At 38.1% G+C, this 12666-nt stretch overlaps 1 protein-coding gene across 3 annotated transcripts in view; it reads right to left on the bottom strand.

Annotated features, from left to right (window-relative positions):
• The window catches only part of LOC126292143 (peroxidase-like), a 221567-nt gene that overhangs the window by 127057 nt on the left and 81844 nt on the right, over positions 1-12666 (bottom strand). The gene's annotated exons all lie outside the window — the stretch shown is intronic.

Raw genomic sequence — 12666 nt, 5'->3', positions numbered from 1 at the left:
CCTCAAGACACTGTCCATTCCGTTCAACTGCTCTTTCAAGCCCCTTGCTGTCTCTGACAGAATTACAATGTCATCGGCGAACCTCAAAGTTTTTATTTCTTCTCCATGGATTTTAATACCTACTCCGAACTTTTCTTTTGTTTCCTTTACTGCTTGTTCAATATACAGATTGAATAGCATCGGGGAGAGGCTACAACCCTGTCTCACTTCCTTCCAAACCACTGCCTCCCTTTCATGTCCCTCGGCTCTTATAACTGCCATCTGCTTTTTATACAAATTGTAAATAGCCCTTCGCTCCCTGTATTTCACCCCTGCCACCCTCAGAATTTGAAAGAGAGTATTCCAGTCAACATTATCAAAAGCTTTCTCCAAGTCTACAAATGCTAGAAACGTAGGTGTGCCTTTCCTTAATATTTCCTCTAAGATAAGTCGTAGGGTCAGCATTGCCTCACGCGTCCCAACATTTCCCCAGAATCCAAACTGATCTTCCCCGAGGTCGGTTTCTACCAGTTTTTCCATTCGTCTGTAAAGAGTTCGCGTTAGTATTTTGCAGCTGTGACTTATTAAACTGATAGTTCGGTAATTTTCACATCTGTCAACACCTGCTTTCTTTGGGATTGGAATTATGATATTCTTCTTGAAGTCTGAGGGAATGTCGCCTGTCTCATATATCTTGCTAACCAGATGGTAGAGTTTTGTCAGGAATGGCTCTCCCAAGGCCGTCAGTAATTCTGATGGAATGTTGTCTGTTCCCGGGGCCTTGTTTCGACTCAGGTCTTTCAGTGCTCTGTCAAACTCTTCACGCAATATGATATCTGCCATTTCATCTTCATCTACATCGTCTTCCATTTCCATAATATTGTTCCTCAAGTACATCGCCCTTGTATAGACCCTCTGTATACTCCTTCCACCTTTCTGTTTTCCCCTCTTTGCTTAGAACTGGGTTTCCATCTGAGCTCTTGATATTCATGCAAGTGGTTCTCTTTTCTCTAAAGGTCTCTTTAATTTTCCTGTAGGCAGTATCTATCTTACCCCTCGTGAGATAAGCCTCTACATCCTTACATTTGTCCTCTAGCCATTCCTGCTTAGCCATTTTGCACTTCCTGTCAATCTCATTTTTGAGACGTTTCTATCCCTTTTTGCCTGCTTCATTTACTGCATTTTTATATTTTATCATTTCATCAATTAAATTCATAAACCCAGGAAAAGTCCTTTTATTTCGAGCGTCTCAGGGTTAATACAACGAACACAAACAGTGAACTACTCCTGGCCAGCCGAATCCGTCGCTAAATCTGGCATAATTCTGTAAAACTGGGAATTTTTTATTTGCTGCGCAGTTTCTCGGTGCTTCGTTTTGTGTCGCTGGCGCGAGGACTGTCATGGGGTTCCCAGAGACCTTTCATGGTCCCTCAGTGCGTTTCCAGTCCGACCGAGGAACCTGAGTGAACTAGCTTTCTCCTGATCAGTCAGCGATGTCGCACGACTTGGTCAATCACAGGAGTGTTATTTCCACGTTACTGAATAAATGCGAGAGATTCTCGATTAAGAAAAGACTTCTCGCGTATCTATAACTTTCCCGTAGCTTTTTTTTTCATTTCCTGTGGCCTTCTATTGTTTACTAAATGGATGGACCGAATGCGGTCATTTTTTCTTCGTAATATTGCCACGGATAATCTACAAGCGATTCCGATTTACAAGGTCTTCCATTCCTTCGTGGAATCTTATGCATCTCCGATGGGTGATATTTTGTTTCAAAAAACTGGTATACTTGACGTAGAGCTCATTGTGTTCTCTTGTGATAATGGGGTGTCTGCCTGCTTTGACAGCCCTATGCCGCAACTTTCATGTCCGTCACCTTTACCTGACGTAGTTAAGGATAAAAACGTGCAACATGACGTATCTCGCACACATCACACTATAAAAATAGCTTTCAACATGCAAAGTATGTTAATGATGGGCATGTATTATAATAGCACAAGCATTGGAAGAACACTCATAGTTGACCGTAAAATACCAATGTTTGTGCTTTCTTGCTGAATGTCTTCGTCAAGTATTACTACTACCAGAATGTCATGCATAATCCTAATATAAACGATCTGGGATTTTTTAGTGCTACTACCACCTCCAAAAATCTTCTTGATAGGGTTTTGTGACGCCTAAAATAACAAAATAGTAATAATCGTATACAAATATCAGCCATGACTCATGGGTACACACAAAAAGGGAACGAAAAGGTAGATATTGAAATTTAAAAATGACGCTATAAATCAGAAATTGTACGTGTCGCAAGGAAGAGGAATTATCGGTACTGTAGAAGAGGGTGCAGATCAGACCTTTAAGCAATACTGCAGTGTAAATGGAAGAACATTAACACCAGACATAACTAACAAAGTTGCACAGTTCATACCAAATCGATTGCGACTGGAAACTCACATAGTAAATAAAATATTTTCAGCTGTGATGTTAATGTGTACCATCATATTAGTTTAATGATGAACTGCAGTGTAAAGCGCTGTGCTTTTGTGTTTATTTGATATTCAACTTTCAGTTGTTATATCAATGTAAGAAAACTCAACAATGTTTGTGCCGTTACACGTAAAATTTGTGATGAAGCATATAGGCAAGAATGAAGACGCACTCATAGTATATGAAAACTTATTGTCAGAAGCGACTGTATATTTTTTGCTTGCTGCTGTTTTTGCGACAGTTTTATTGTAAACATTGACTTGCATTATAGCACTGTACTTTTCCTTTCACACGCTAACGAATGGTATCAATATACTTCCACTTTATGATAAATAAAAATATCTCAGCATTATTCACCTCTGTGGATACTATTATTTGCTGAAAACCTTGTGACTCGTCTCCATGGAATGCCGAAACTTGTCATGTGTGGTGTATCACCAGGGGCGATTGTTGAAATCGGTCAAGGAAGGGGGTTGGGGGAATGGAATATGGGGTCCTCTACCGACAAACTGGTAAAATCTGGTCTTGCTTAAAGTAGCTTTTGGTAACTGTTTTGAAGTTCAGGGTAAAAATGTGTATTAATAAATAATAAGACGCCTATTTTAAGGTAAATGATATTTATTGGTTTAGGTAGTAAGCTATCTGCCGCTCTTATTCTTTTGTTAAAATGTGCTTGGAATACATAGCAAGCTATATTGCTTATTAAAAAAAGATTGAATTTGTTGGAGTAATATATTCCCTGATTTATGAAGTCGTTTTATTTAGTATAATATGATACTCCATGGGGGACCTATAGCCCCCATAGACACCCCTCCCCCTTGCCACCGCCCCTGAGTGTGACCAACACATACAGTCCATTTACTCGTCACTGGAAAGATGCACTTTTCCTACCACGATAAAAAATTTACTTCCGTATGTCAGCTTCTGTTTGTACGCTGCAATAAGTGACCTAAAGTGCACAAAACGTAAAATAGTCACTCAGCTCATTCTTCACTACAAATCCTTCAAATTAAGTTCAATGAGTTATAGTATTTCATTTATAAACATCGTAAAAACGATGACTAATAACGAAAAGGTACCGACTTCGCTGCCAAACACGAATGTTCGGCTATAATATATCAAACTTTTTATTAAAACACATTAGAAACGTTGCATAGCGAAAAGAAAAACCCCACGCAAAACAGAATTTTCTTAATTTTTGTGTGCAAATAGTAAAACTTTTCCGAAGGAACTAATTTCAGGAAAGGATGTAGCTTTGTCTCATGTATATAAAACAATGATCATATGACTGAAAATTTGGTTTCCGCTTCGGTTCTTTTGTGTTGCAGGGCGAGAAAAAATTTTCCTCAAACAGTCCGCAACAGTAATACCGCAACTATGAGCCAGGAAAACAAACAGCGATAATGTGTCCGACAATAAATCTGTGGTTACTAGACTTCAGGATAAAGTAATTTACAACGCCTTAGTAAACTGAGGGCTGTTTTTAGCATGAAAGTCATTATCTAATCAATAATTGCCACGGCTGATAGAGTGCATTGCCTAACTACTATCGTAGGGTTGACTATGAGAAACGTGACCGCTAAACAAAGCGGCGTGTGTCAAATCGTGAATGTATTACATACTCCTATGAGACATAAAGGGGAGCTATTTGTAATTAGTCAAATTAATTAAAATTTTCATACTGAAATGTGAATGTAGCGTGTGTCATGAACTATGAACTTTACAACAACTTGCTATACATGAATGTTTCGGAACATATGTCTCACTTTTCTAATCTTGCACAAGCAGTGGATTTTATCTTGCTGTGGAATGAAAGAATAATCTGAGTACACTGCCATGATACCTAATTTCAGGACAAGCTGCAATGGGTTATGGAGGGATTTTCTTGCAATATTACACCTAGCTCAAACACATGCTTCCAAATACTAGTTTTCATGGAACTTCCAAGAATAACGCCTTCCTAGTTCCTGATACGATGTTATATGTACATATTTTGCGCCTTTCTCGACGAGTTTAGCTTAGAATACATTAGATTAGATTCAGTTTTCGTTCCGTAATCCAAAAAAATGAGATGATTCTCGTGGGTGTGGAAATGTCAGAAAGTGTAACACAAAAAACATAAAACATTTGAATATAATACTTACTAGCCTGATCATTTGTAAGGAGATTGTCAAACTACGTGAATACAATACAGTCAACTGTAACTGACAATATTTACAGAATTAATACGCTGTCAGAATGAAACATTGCTATGAACTATTAATAAATATATCATACACAAAATACTTAATCTTGACTGTTGTGACGAAATCCTGTCAAAACTGAAATCTAATAGACATTTTTGCTTAAGATGCACTAACAGTCTCTGTTAAGATATTCATGTATAGAGTAGAAGGAGTTACCTATCAAAAACTCTTCCAAACTCTGTTTAAACCATGCTTTAACTGAAAACAAGTTTTTAATGGTTTCCAGCAATTCATTGAAAATGTGTGTTACTGAATATTGAAATTATTTTTGGACCATGGTAATTGAATTAGGTCTTTATGTAGATTGTTGTCATTCCTAGTATTGATACTACGTAGTGAGCTATTGGTTTTATAGAGATATGTTATTTGCAAAAAATTTCGTTAAGGAATAAATATACTGAGAAGTAGTGGTTAGAATACAAAGTTCCTTGACCAGGTTTGTATAGTGAGCTATTGGTTTTATAGAGATATGTTATTTGCAAAAAAATTCGTTAAGGAATAAATATACTGAGAAGTAGTGGTTAGAATACAAAGTTCCTTGACCAGGTTTGTACATGATGTTCTTGAATTTACACCACAAATGATTCTTATGGCAAGCTTTTGCACGCTAAAAACGTTTGTTCGGTTTGCAATGTTTGCAAGTTTTTTACATTTATATCTCCTGCATCTGACATCGTTCTCACTGCAAATACAGACTTGTTTAGGTGCTTAAGCAATCCTGTGGTATGTCGCTCCCAACTGAATTTATTATGAAGTTGTAATCCCAGAAATTTAACACTATCAATCTCTTCGATCTGCATGTCTTTATATGTTATATGCATACTGGAGGGAAATCTGTTACAGGTTCTGAACTGCATATGGTGGGTCTTTTCAAAGTTTAATGACAGTGAATTAGCTTTAAACAATTTATTAATTTCAGTGAAAATTTGATTAGCAGCTATTTCTAAATCTGTACTTGACTTGCTACTGATTGCAATTTTTGTATCAACTGCAAACAAAGCAAATATAGCTTCTGGTACTGTAAAGGACGAGAAGTCTCTAATGTACACAAGAAAAAGCAATGGACCCAAGATGGAACTTGGAAGAACATCACATGTAATTAATTCCTAATTAGATGAAAACTGACTGCTTACTGCACAGGTATTTTGCAATGGCACCCTTTTTTTCCTGTTAGTTAGATAAGACTGAAACCATTTCGCAGCACTGCCGGTGACACTGTAATATTCTAACTTATTGAAGAGAATGCTGTGATTCACACAGTCAAAGGCTTTTGACAGGTCACAGAAAATGCCAGTAGTCTCTAATTTATTATCTAATGAATTAAGTAAATTCTCACTGTAAGTGTAAATAACTTTCTCTATATCAGAAACCTTAAGAAATCCAAACTGTGACTTGGAAAATATATTATTTGCAGTCAGATGCTTAACCTCTAGCGACTCCTTGTATCACATATGATACATCCGTTCAAATGATGTTCCTACATAGTGTGTGCCATTTTTTGTAAGAGCACCGACTGCATTGTATTCGATACACTCCGCAGAACAAGCAGCCAGCCTACTCGTAGTTCCCAGAATGACCACTAGGTCTTAGGAGCAGTCAGTAACAAGTGTGTTTTGGATGAGTAAACATGGCTTCAAGAAAGAAAGGTTAGTATTGTTAATTCATCGTTTATTTACTTCTAAATCAGTACTAATATATTGTTAAGACTTCCCTGACTACAATTCTATTAAAGAAAGTGATGTGTACGACGATTTTACTTCTGAAAAGTCGTTTTTTAGTAGATTTAACATATTTGATACATTGGTTCTCTGTGACTGCATTTCATATGCCTGTGAGCAAATGGTGGTCAGTTGCATTTTACATTGTTGTTCGTTGTTTCAACGTTATTTTATTATTTTTAGTGTGTATTTCACAACTTTAATAATGGGGTAAGCATTTCTAATGGTTTCTCTACAAATAAAACATTGCAAACATGATTTTAAAAAAATGGGGTAAGCATTTCTAATGGTTTCTCTACAAATAAAACATTGCAAACATGATTTTAAAATATATATATATATATATATTACTGAAAGGTCTATCTGATTCAGAAATAGCTCAGCTCCTGGATGAAGTCTTTGACACTAATTGTTCTTACGCTGAAACTGAAGATGCTGATTATGATGATAATGATGTTGATGATGCTGAAGTTCACAATCAGAGTTCGCAACTGACAGCATCTGAAGACGAAGATGAAGTTTCAAACAGTGAAAGTACAATAGTGCCAACACAAGCTCATGAAACTCCATCACCTAGAAATCCAATGCAATGCTGGAGCCACAGAACAGAGTAAATAATGTTTTTGGTAATTTTAATAGGTATGAATGTTAATTATTGCAAAAAAATCGTTTTTAAGCAACATTGTTCATTCTATTTTAGATTTTCGTCCAGTATCTCAACTGCCACAATGTCAACATCATCAAGTTCTGATGTAGAATATGTCAGTACAGAAGTTAGGAAACCATTTCAATATTTTAATAAGTGTTTAAATGAAGATTTTTTAAGATATGGCAGAAAAAACAAACATGAAGTATGTTTAATCACATGGAAAATCTCTCAACACCACCCCAGATGAGATAAAGAAATACTGGGCTGCAAGTATTGTGATTTCACTTCTTGGTTTTTCTAAGCTTGGGATATGTTGGGAACGATGTACTAGGTATGCTGCAGAAAACATCAGCAAAGATCGCTTCTACTTCCTTAGAGCATCTCTCAAGGTTGTTGATGACAATGATGTCAGTGACAATGAAAAAACATCTGGCAAATACTGGAAACTAAGACCAATGTTGTCAATGATTAGAAAAGCGTGTCTGCAATATCCTCGTCCAAAACTTGTTTCTATTGACGAACAAATGGCGCCATTCCATGGACAAGTCCGCATTAAACAATATGTTGGAGAAAAACCTCAACCTGTGGACCTGAGAAACTTTGTATTGGCTTCATCAAGTGGACTAGACTTATATTTTTTTTATGTATGAGGTTGAAATGGGTTGTTCAGAGCTAACGAATCTGAAATGTTCTGACTGTATGGTGTTTTTGTGCTTTACTTCAGAAAGAAACTGTTTCAAAAAGTTTCATTATTCATAAAAATATCTTGTAATACTTTTAAAACATTTTAAAAAGTTTTTGTAGTTTTTGATTTATTATATTTTTAACAATTTATATTTCAAAAAGAACATGTAATGAGACAATTGTAACAATTTTGTGCATATTCTAGCATTAGGCGAAATGTATGTCTTGCAAATAAACAAAAATAAAGTAACAATTATTCAGGAATAGTTTACAGTCAAAGGTGCCAACCAACATATTAAAGCTTGTTTTGTTTGATTTACTGTATAATTCTGAACTCCAGGTCTCCAGAGGTTAAGGAGACCCTTGAACACAATGTTTTCAAGTATTTTTGAGAAATCCAGCAAAAGTGAAATTGGTCATTGGTTTGATGGTACCTCTTTATCTGCCTTCTTGTAAAGATGCTCAACTTCAGCACATTTTAGCCAGTCTGGAAATGTTCTGCTGATGAGAGATTGATTACACAAATAACTTACGATAGAATTCAGGTTGTATGAGCACTCTTTGATTAATTTTGTAGATATGTTATCATACCCAATAGAATACTTAGATTTTAAGAATTTTATGATGGATGCTACTTCTGTGGGAGGTGTGTGTCATTTCCATTTTACTGAAGTTATTTTTTAAAACTGGTCTCAGATACTCCATTGCACTGTTTACCAAACCTGATAACCCCAAGCTGTCAGTAACAGAAATGAAGTACATGTTTAAGAGGTATGCAACATCTCATGCACTTGTTACAAAAGTCTCATTTGCTTTTACTTTTATCTGTTCCTCTTCCTCTTTGGCCCCATCTGCCTCTGTCTTCACGAAATAGCATACAGTTTTTATCGGGTTTTATTTTGTTGCCTGAAGTAATTATCTTTTTCTTATAATAAATGGTTCAAATGTTTCTGAGCACTATGGTACTTAACTTCTGAGGTCATCAGTCCCCTAGCACTTAGAACTACTTAAACCTAACTAACCTAAGGACATCACACACACACATGCCCGAGGCAGGATTCGAACTGTGACCGTAGCGATCACGCGGTTCCGGACTGTAGCGCCTATAACCGCTCCGCCAACCCGGCCGGCTCTTATAATAAAGCTGCTTCGATTTATGATTACTTGCTTTAATATTTTGCAGTATCCTTTCTAGTGCACTACAATGCTAACATTGGAGCTGTTCCTAGGTGGTAGATACAATCTGCTTTTTGTCCCACATGATATCTTTATTCCTAGTGTAATCCATGGTTTATTTTTTGACCTCTGTGGGATTTGAGTTACCTTTAGGGGAAAGTGGAGTTAACTTTAATAATGAAAGCTTTGTATTTTTCTTTTGAGCATTACGTAGTGATTATTGACACCTTCGTTGATTGAACCAGTACTTCCTTTGTTGTAGTGGTAGGGAATGCTTTTTCAGTGACTCTTTTAACTCTCTCTGGGACATTTCATCTCTTTTTACTGCTTGGATCCTTGGAGCTGACCTATTTGCCACTGATATAGACCGCTAAGTTCTGAGTAGTCCAGTGTCGCTTTTACATTGAGATTTGGTGGCCCCTTGTACTTCCCACTGTATGGAAAGTAACTCATATCTTTTTGCAAATACTTTTGGGTACGCCATAGCTCCCTTTCCCATTTCCCATAAAAGTCTCACTGAGACCTGTGGAAATATAATTTCATTTTCGTTCTTCAGTGAACTACTGAGAACAATCAATACTGAGCTAGGAGATTTATGACAAATAAGTGGTATAAAATAATTACATACCTTTCATCACGCAAGTTCACTCATGTTGTTGCTGTTGTGGTCTTCAGTCCTGGGACTGGTTTGATGCAGCTCTCCATGCTACTCTATCCTGTGCAAGCTTCGTCATCTCCCAATACCTGCTGCAATCTACATGCTTCTGAATCTGTTTGGTGTATTCATCTCTTGGTCTCCATCTACGACTTTTACCCTCCACGCTGCCCTCCTATACTAAATTGGTGATCCTTTGATGTCTCAAAACATGTCCTACCAACTGATCCCTTCTTCTAGTCAAGTTGTGCCACAACCTTCTCTTCTCCCCAACCCTATTCAGCACCTCCTCATTAGTTATGTGATCTACCCATCTAATCTTCAGCATTCTTCTGTAACACTACATATCGAAAGCTTCTATTCTCTTCTTGTCTAAACTATTTATCGTCCATGTTTCACTTCAATACGTGGCTACACTCCATACAAATACTTTCAGAAACGACTTCCTAACACTTAAATCAATACTCGATGTTAACAAATTTCTCTTCTTCAGAAACGCTTTCCTTCCCATTGCCAGTCTACATTTTATATCCTCTCTACTCCGACCATCATCAGTTATTTAAATAGCAAAACTCCTTTACTACTTTAAGTGTCTCATTTCCTAATCTCATACCCTCAACATCACCCGACTTAATTCGACTACATTCCATTATACTCGTTTTGCTTTTGTTGCTGTTCATCTTATATCCTCCCTTCAAGACACCATCCATTCCGTTCAACTGCTCTTCCAAGTCCTTTGCTGTCTCTGACAGAATTACAATGTCATCGGCGAACCTCAAAGTTTTTATTTCTTCTCCATGGATTTTAATACCTACTCCGAATTTTTCTTTTGTTTCCTTCACTGCTTCTCAATATACAGATTGAATAACATCGGGGAAAGGCTACAACCCTGTCTCACTCCCTTCCCAACCACTGCTCCCCTTTCATGCCCCTCGACTCTTATAACTGCCATTTGGTTTCTATACAAATTGTAAATAGCCTTTCGCTCCCTATATTTTACACCTGCCACCTTCAGAATTTGAAAGAGAGTATTCCAGTCAACATTGTCAAAAGATTTCTCTAAGTCTACAAATGCTAGAAACGTAGGTTTGCCTTTCCTTAGTCTAGCTTCTAATATAAGCCATAGGGTTAGTATTGTCTCACGTGTTCCAACATTTCTACGGAATCCAAACTGATCTTCCCCAAGGTCAGCTTCTACTAGTTTTTCCATTCGTCTGTAAAGAATTCGCGTTAGTATTCTGCAGCCGTGGTTCACTCATATCACCTCGAAACTGCAAATCAAATGTGTGTGTCTTTATCTCTGCATAGAAAACTGGAGAAAAATCACTGGTTACACTGAACACATTTCACTTTCGTTATCAGAGCAACAACACATAGCTATGTAACTATGCCATGAAGGCGTGGTAGTCGTGAAGGGAGAGAAAAGGGGGACTGTTAGAATACTGCTCCTTCTCACATTTATGTTATCACGTTGCTTTTATTTTCTTAAATGATGGATTGATTGGAGAGTGTAGCGGACATTGTAGTAAGGCGAGCAAGGCCAGGCGTACCAACTACTGTGTGGGCATTGTTGGCCAGTGGTTTTCGTTTTCAATTGGACGGCACCTAGATTGTGTCTGCGTGACTAAACTGATCGAAAAAAGTTTTCACTGTCTGCAGATCTGCGAATGTGTGTGGACTTAGACTCAAGGGGATCTGAACAGTAAGTAATGAGGGTTGTGGCAGTACTTGTTTTGAACTGAATATTTTTCCGCCAGTGCAGAGGGAACTGATGAGAACCTAAAGGGACAGCTAAACCGGTTTTTAGAGTCAATATTTCTGTCTTAAGTCAGGCGCCTCTCCCCCAAATCTGGTGCACTGGCCAGTCTGTAATTCGCCTATATGACATAGCCGGCCCTGATGGCCTAATCAGTCCCAACAACTGTTCGAAAGTGCTCTACAGAATTTGTTACACATGCATACAGAGGCTGACCCCGCATTAGGACTCACACACTGAAAAATGGGACGTAGGGAGAGCAGAATGTGGTAGATGATATAAGACGCTTCAATCAAAAGCAAAAATCGCTGCCAACAAAAATATTGATCCCATATTTCTTAATGGCAGCATAGTTTATTCACTGGCTGTGCCTATAGATCAAATAAAATTCCATGTGAATTTATGTGTGTTTTATGGGGGAGGGAACGCAGAAACCATATCTCGCCCCCCCTCCCCCAACAGTTTGAAGTGGGAGGGGAGGGGGCGACTGCCACTCCTGCCCCCACATTTGATATGCTGTAGGGACGACTCGATGCCTAAATGACAGCTTCGGACTCTACAGGGATTAATAGAAGACCCACTCACCAACACGGAAACATTTATGGCATAATCTGGGCGACAAATGACGCTTTTGAGGGAGCTTCTGAACAGAGCCCAGAGAGATCATGAGTGTACCACCATACAACTAGTTGATCAGATCATCACCGCTCCCAACTGCTTCTGTTCCCATCTAACTATGAGTAGTGGGACAAAGTATGTACCACCCCACTCTCCTTTGCTGCCAAATTTATTCAAGATGGCGGAAATAGATATGGCAACGTCATAATGACGTCATGGTGGTAAGTTCAAATTTTGGCGGGAAGATAGGTCAATTGGGTTACCTCCATTATCCCCTCCTTTTCCTCCTCCCCACCCCTCTCCCTGAAAATGGCGGTAAGTTCAAATTTTTGTGATGAAAAAAGGGCACTTAGGCTACCTGCACTAACATAAGTCACCCAACAGCCACCTCTTCCTAGGAATTGGCATGAAAAGGACTCAGCCTGTGCTGAATAGGATGGATGTATGTCTTTATTTGGCATGCTGTCTTTATTTAAACAATTAGAGGCAGACCAACCATCAAGTGTGTTCACCACAAGGTCTGGAGTGCAGCTGACCTAGCACACAGTACCACCACAGGGTGGTGTCGCCCTTCCCGTAACGTAATCCAAGATGGTGGTCTGGGGAGGACAAATGGTGGGAAAAGGACTCAGCCTGTGGTGGATAAGATGGACATAAGTCTTTATTTTCAGTCATTATTTAAACCATTAGAAGCAGTA

Source organism: Schistocerca gregaria, chromosome 9 (assembly GCF_023897955.1).
Source record: "Schistocerca gregaria isolate iqSchGreg1 chromosome 9, iqSchGreg1.2, whole genome shotgun sequence".
Classification (NCBI taxonomy): Eukaryota; Metazoa; Arthropoda; class Insecta; order Orthoptera; family Acrididae; genus Schistocerca; species Schistocerca gregaria.
Note: the sequence above shows the minus strand (reverse complement) of the source record. Positions and strands in the feature narration are given on the sequence as shown.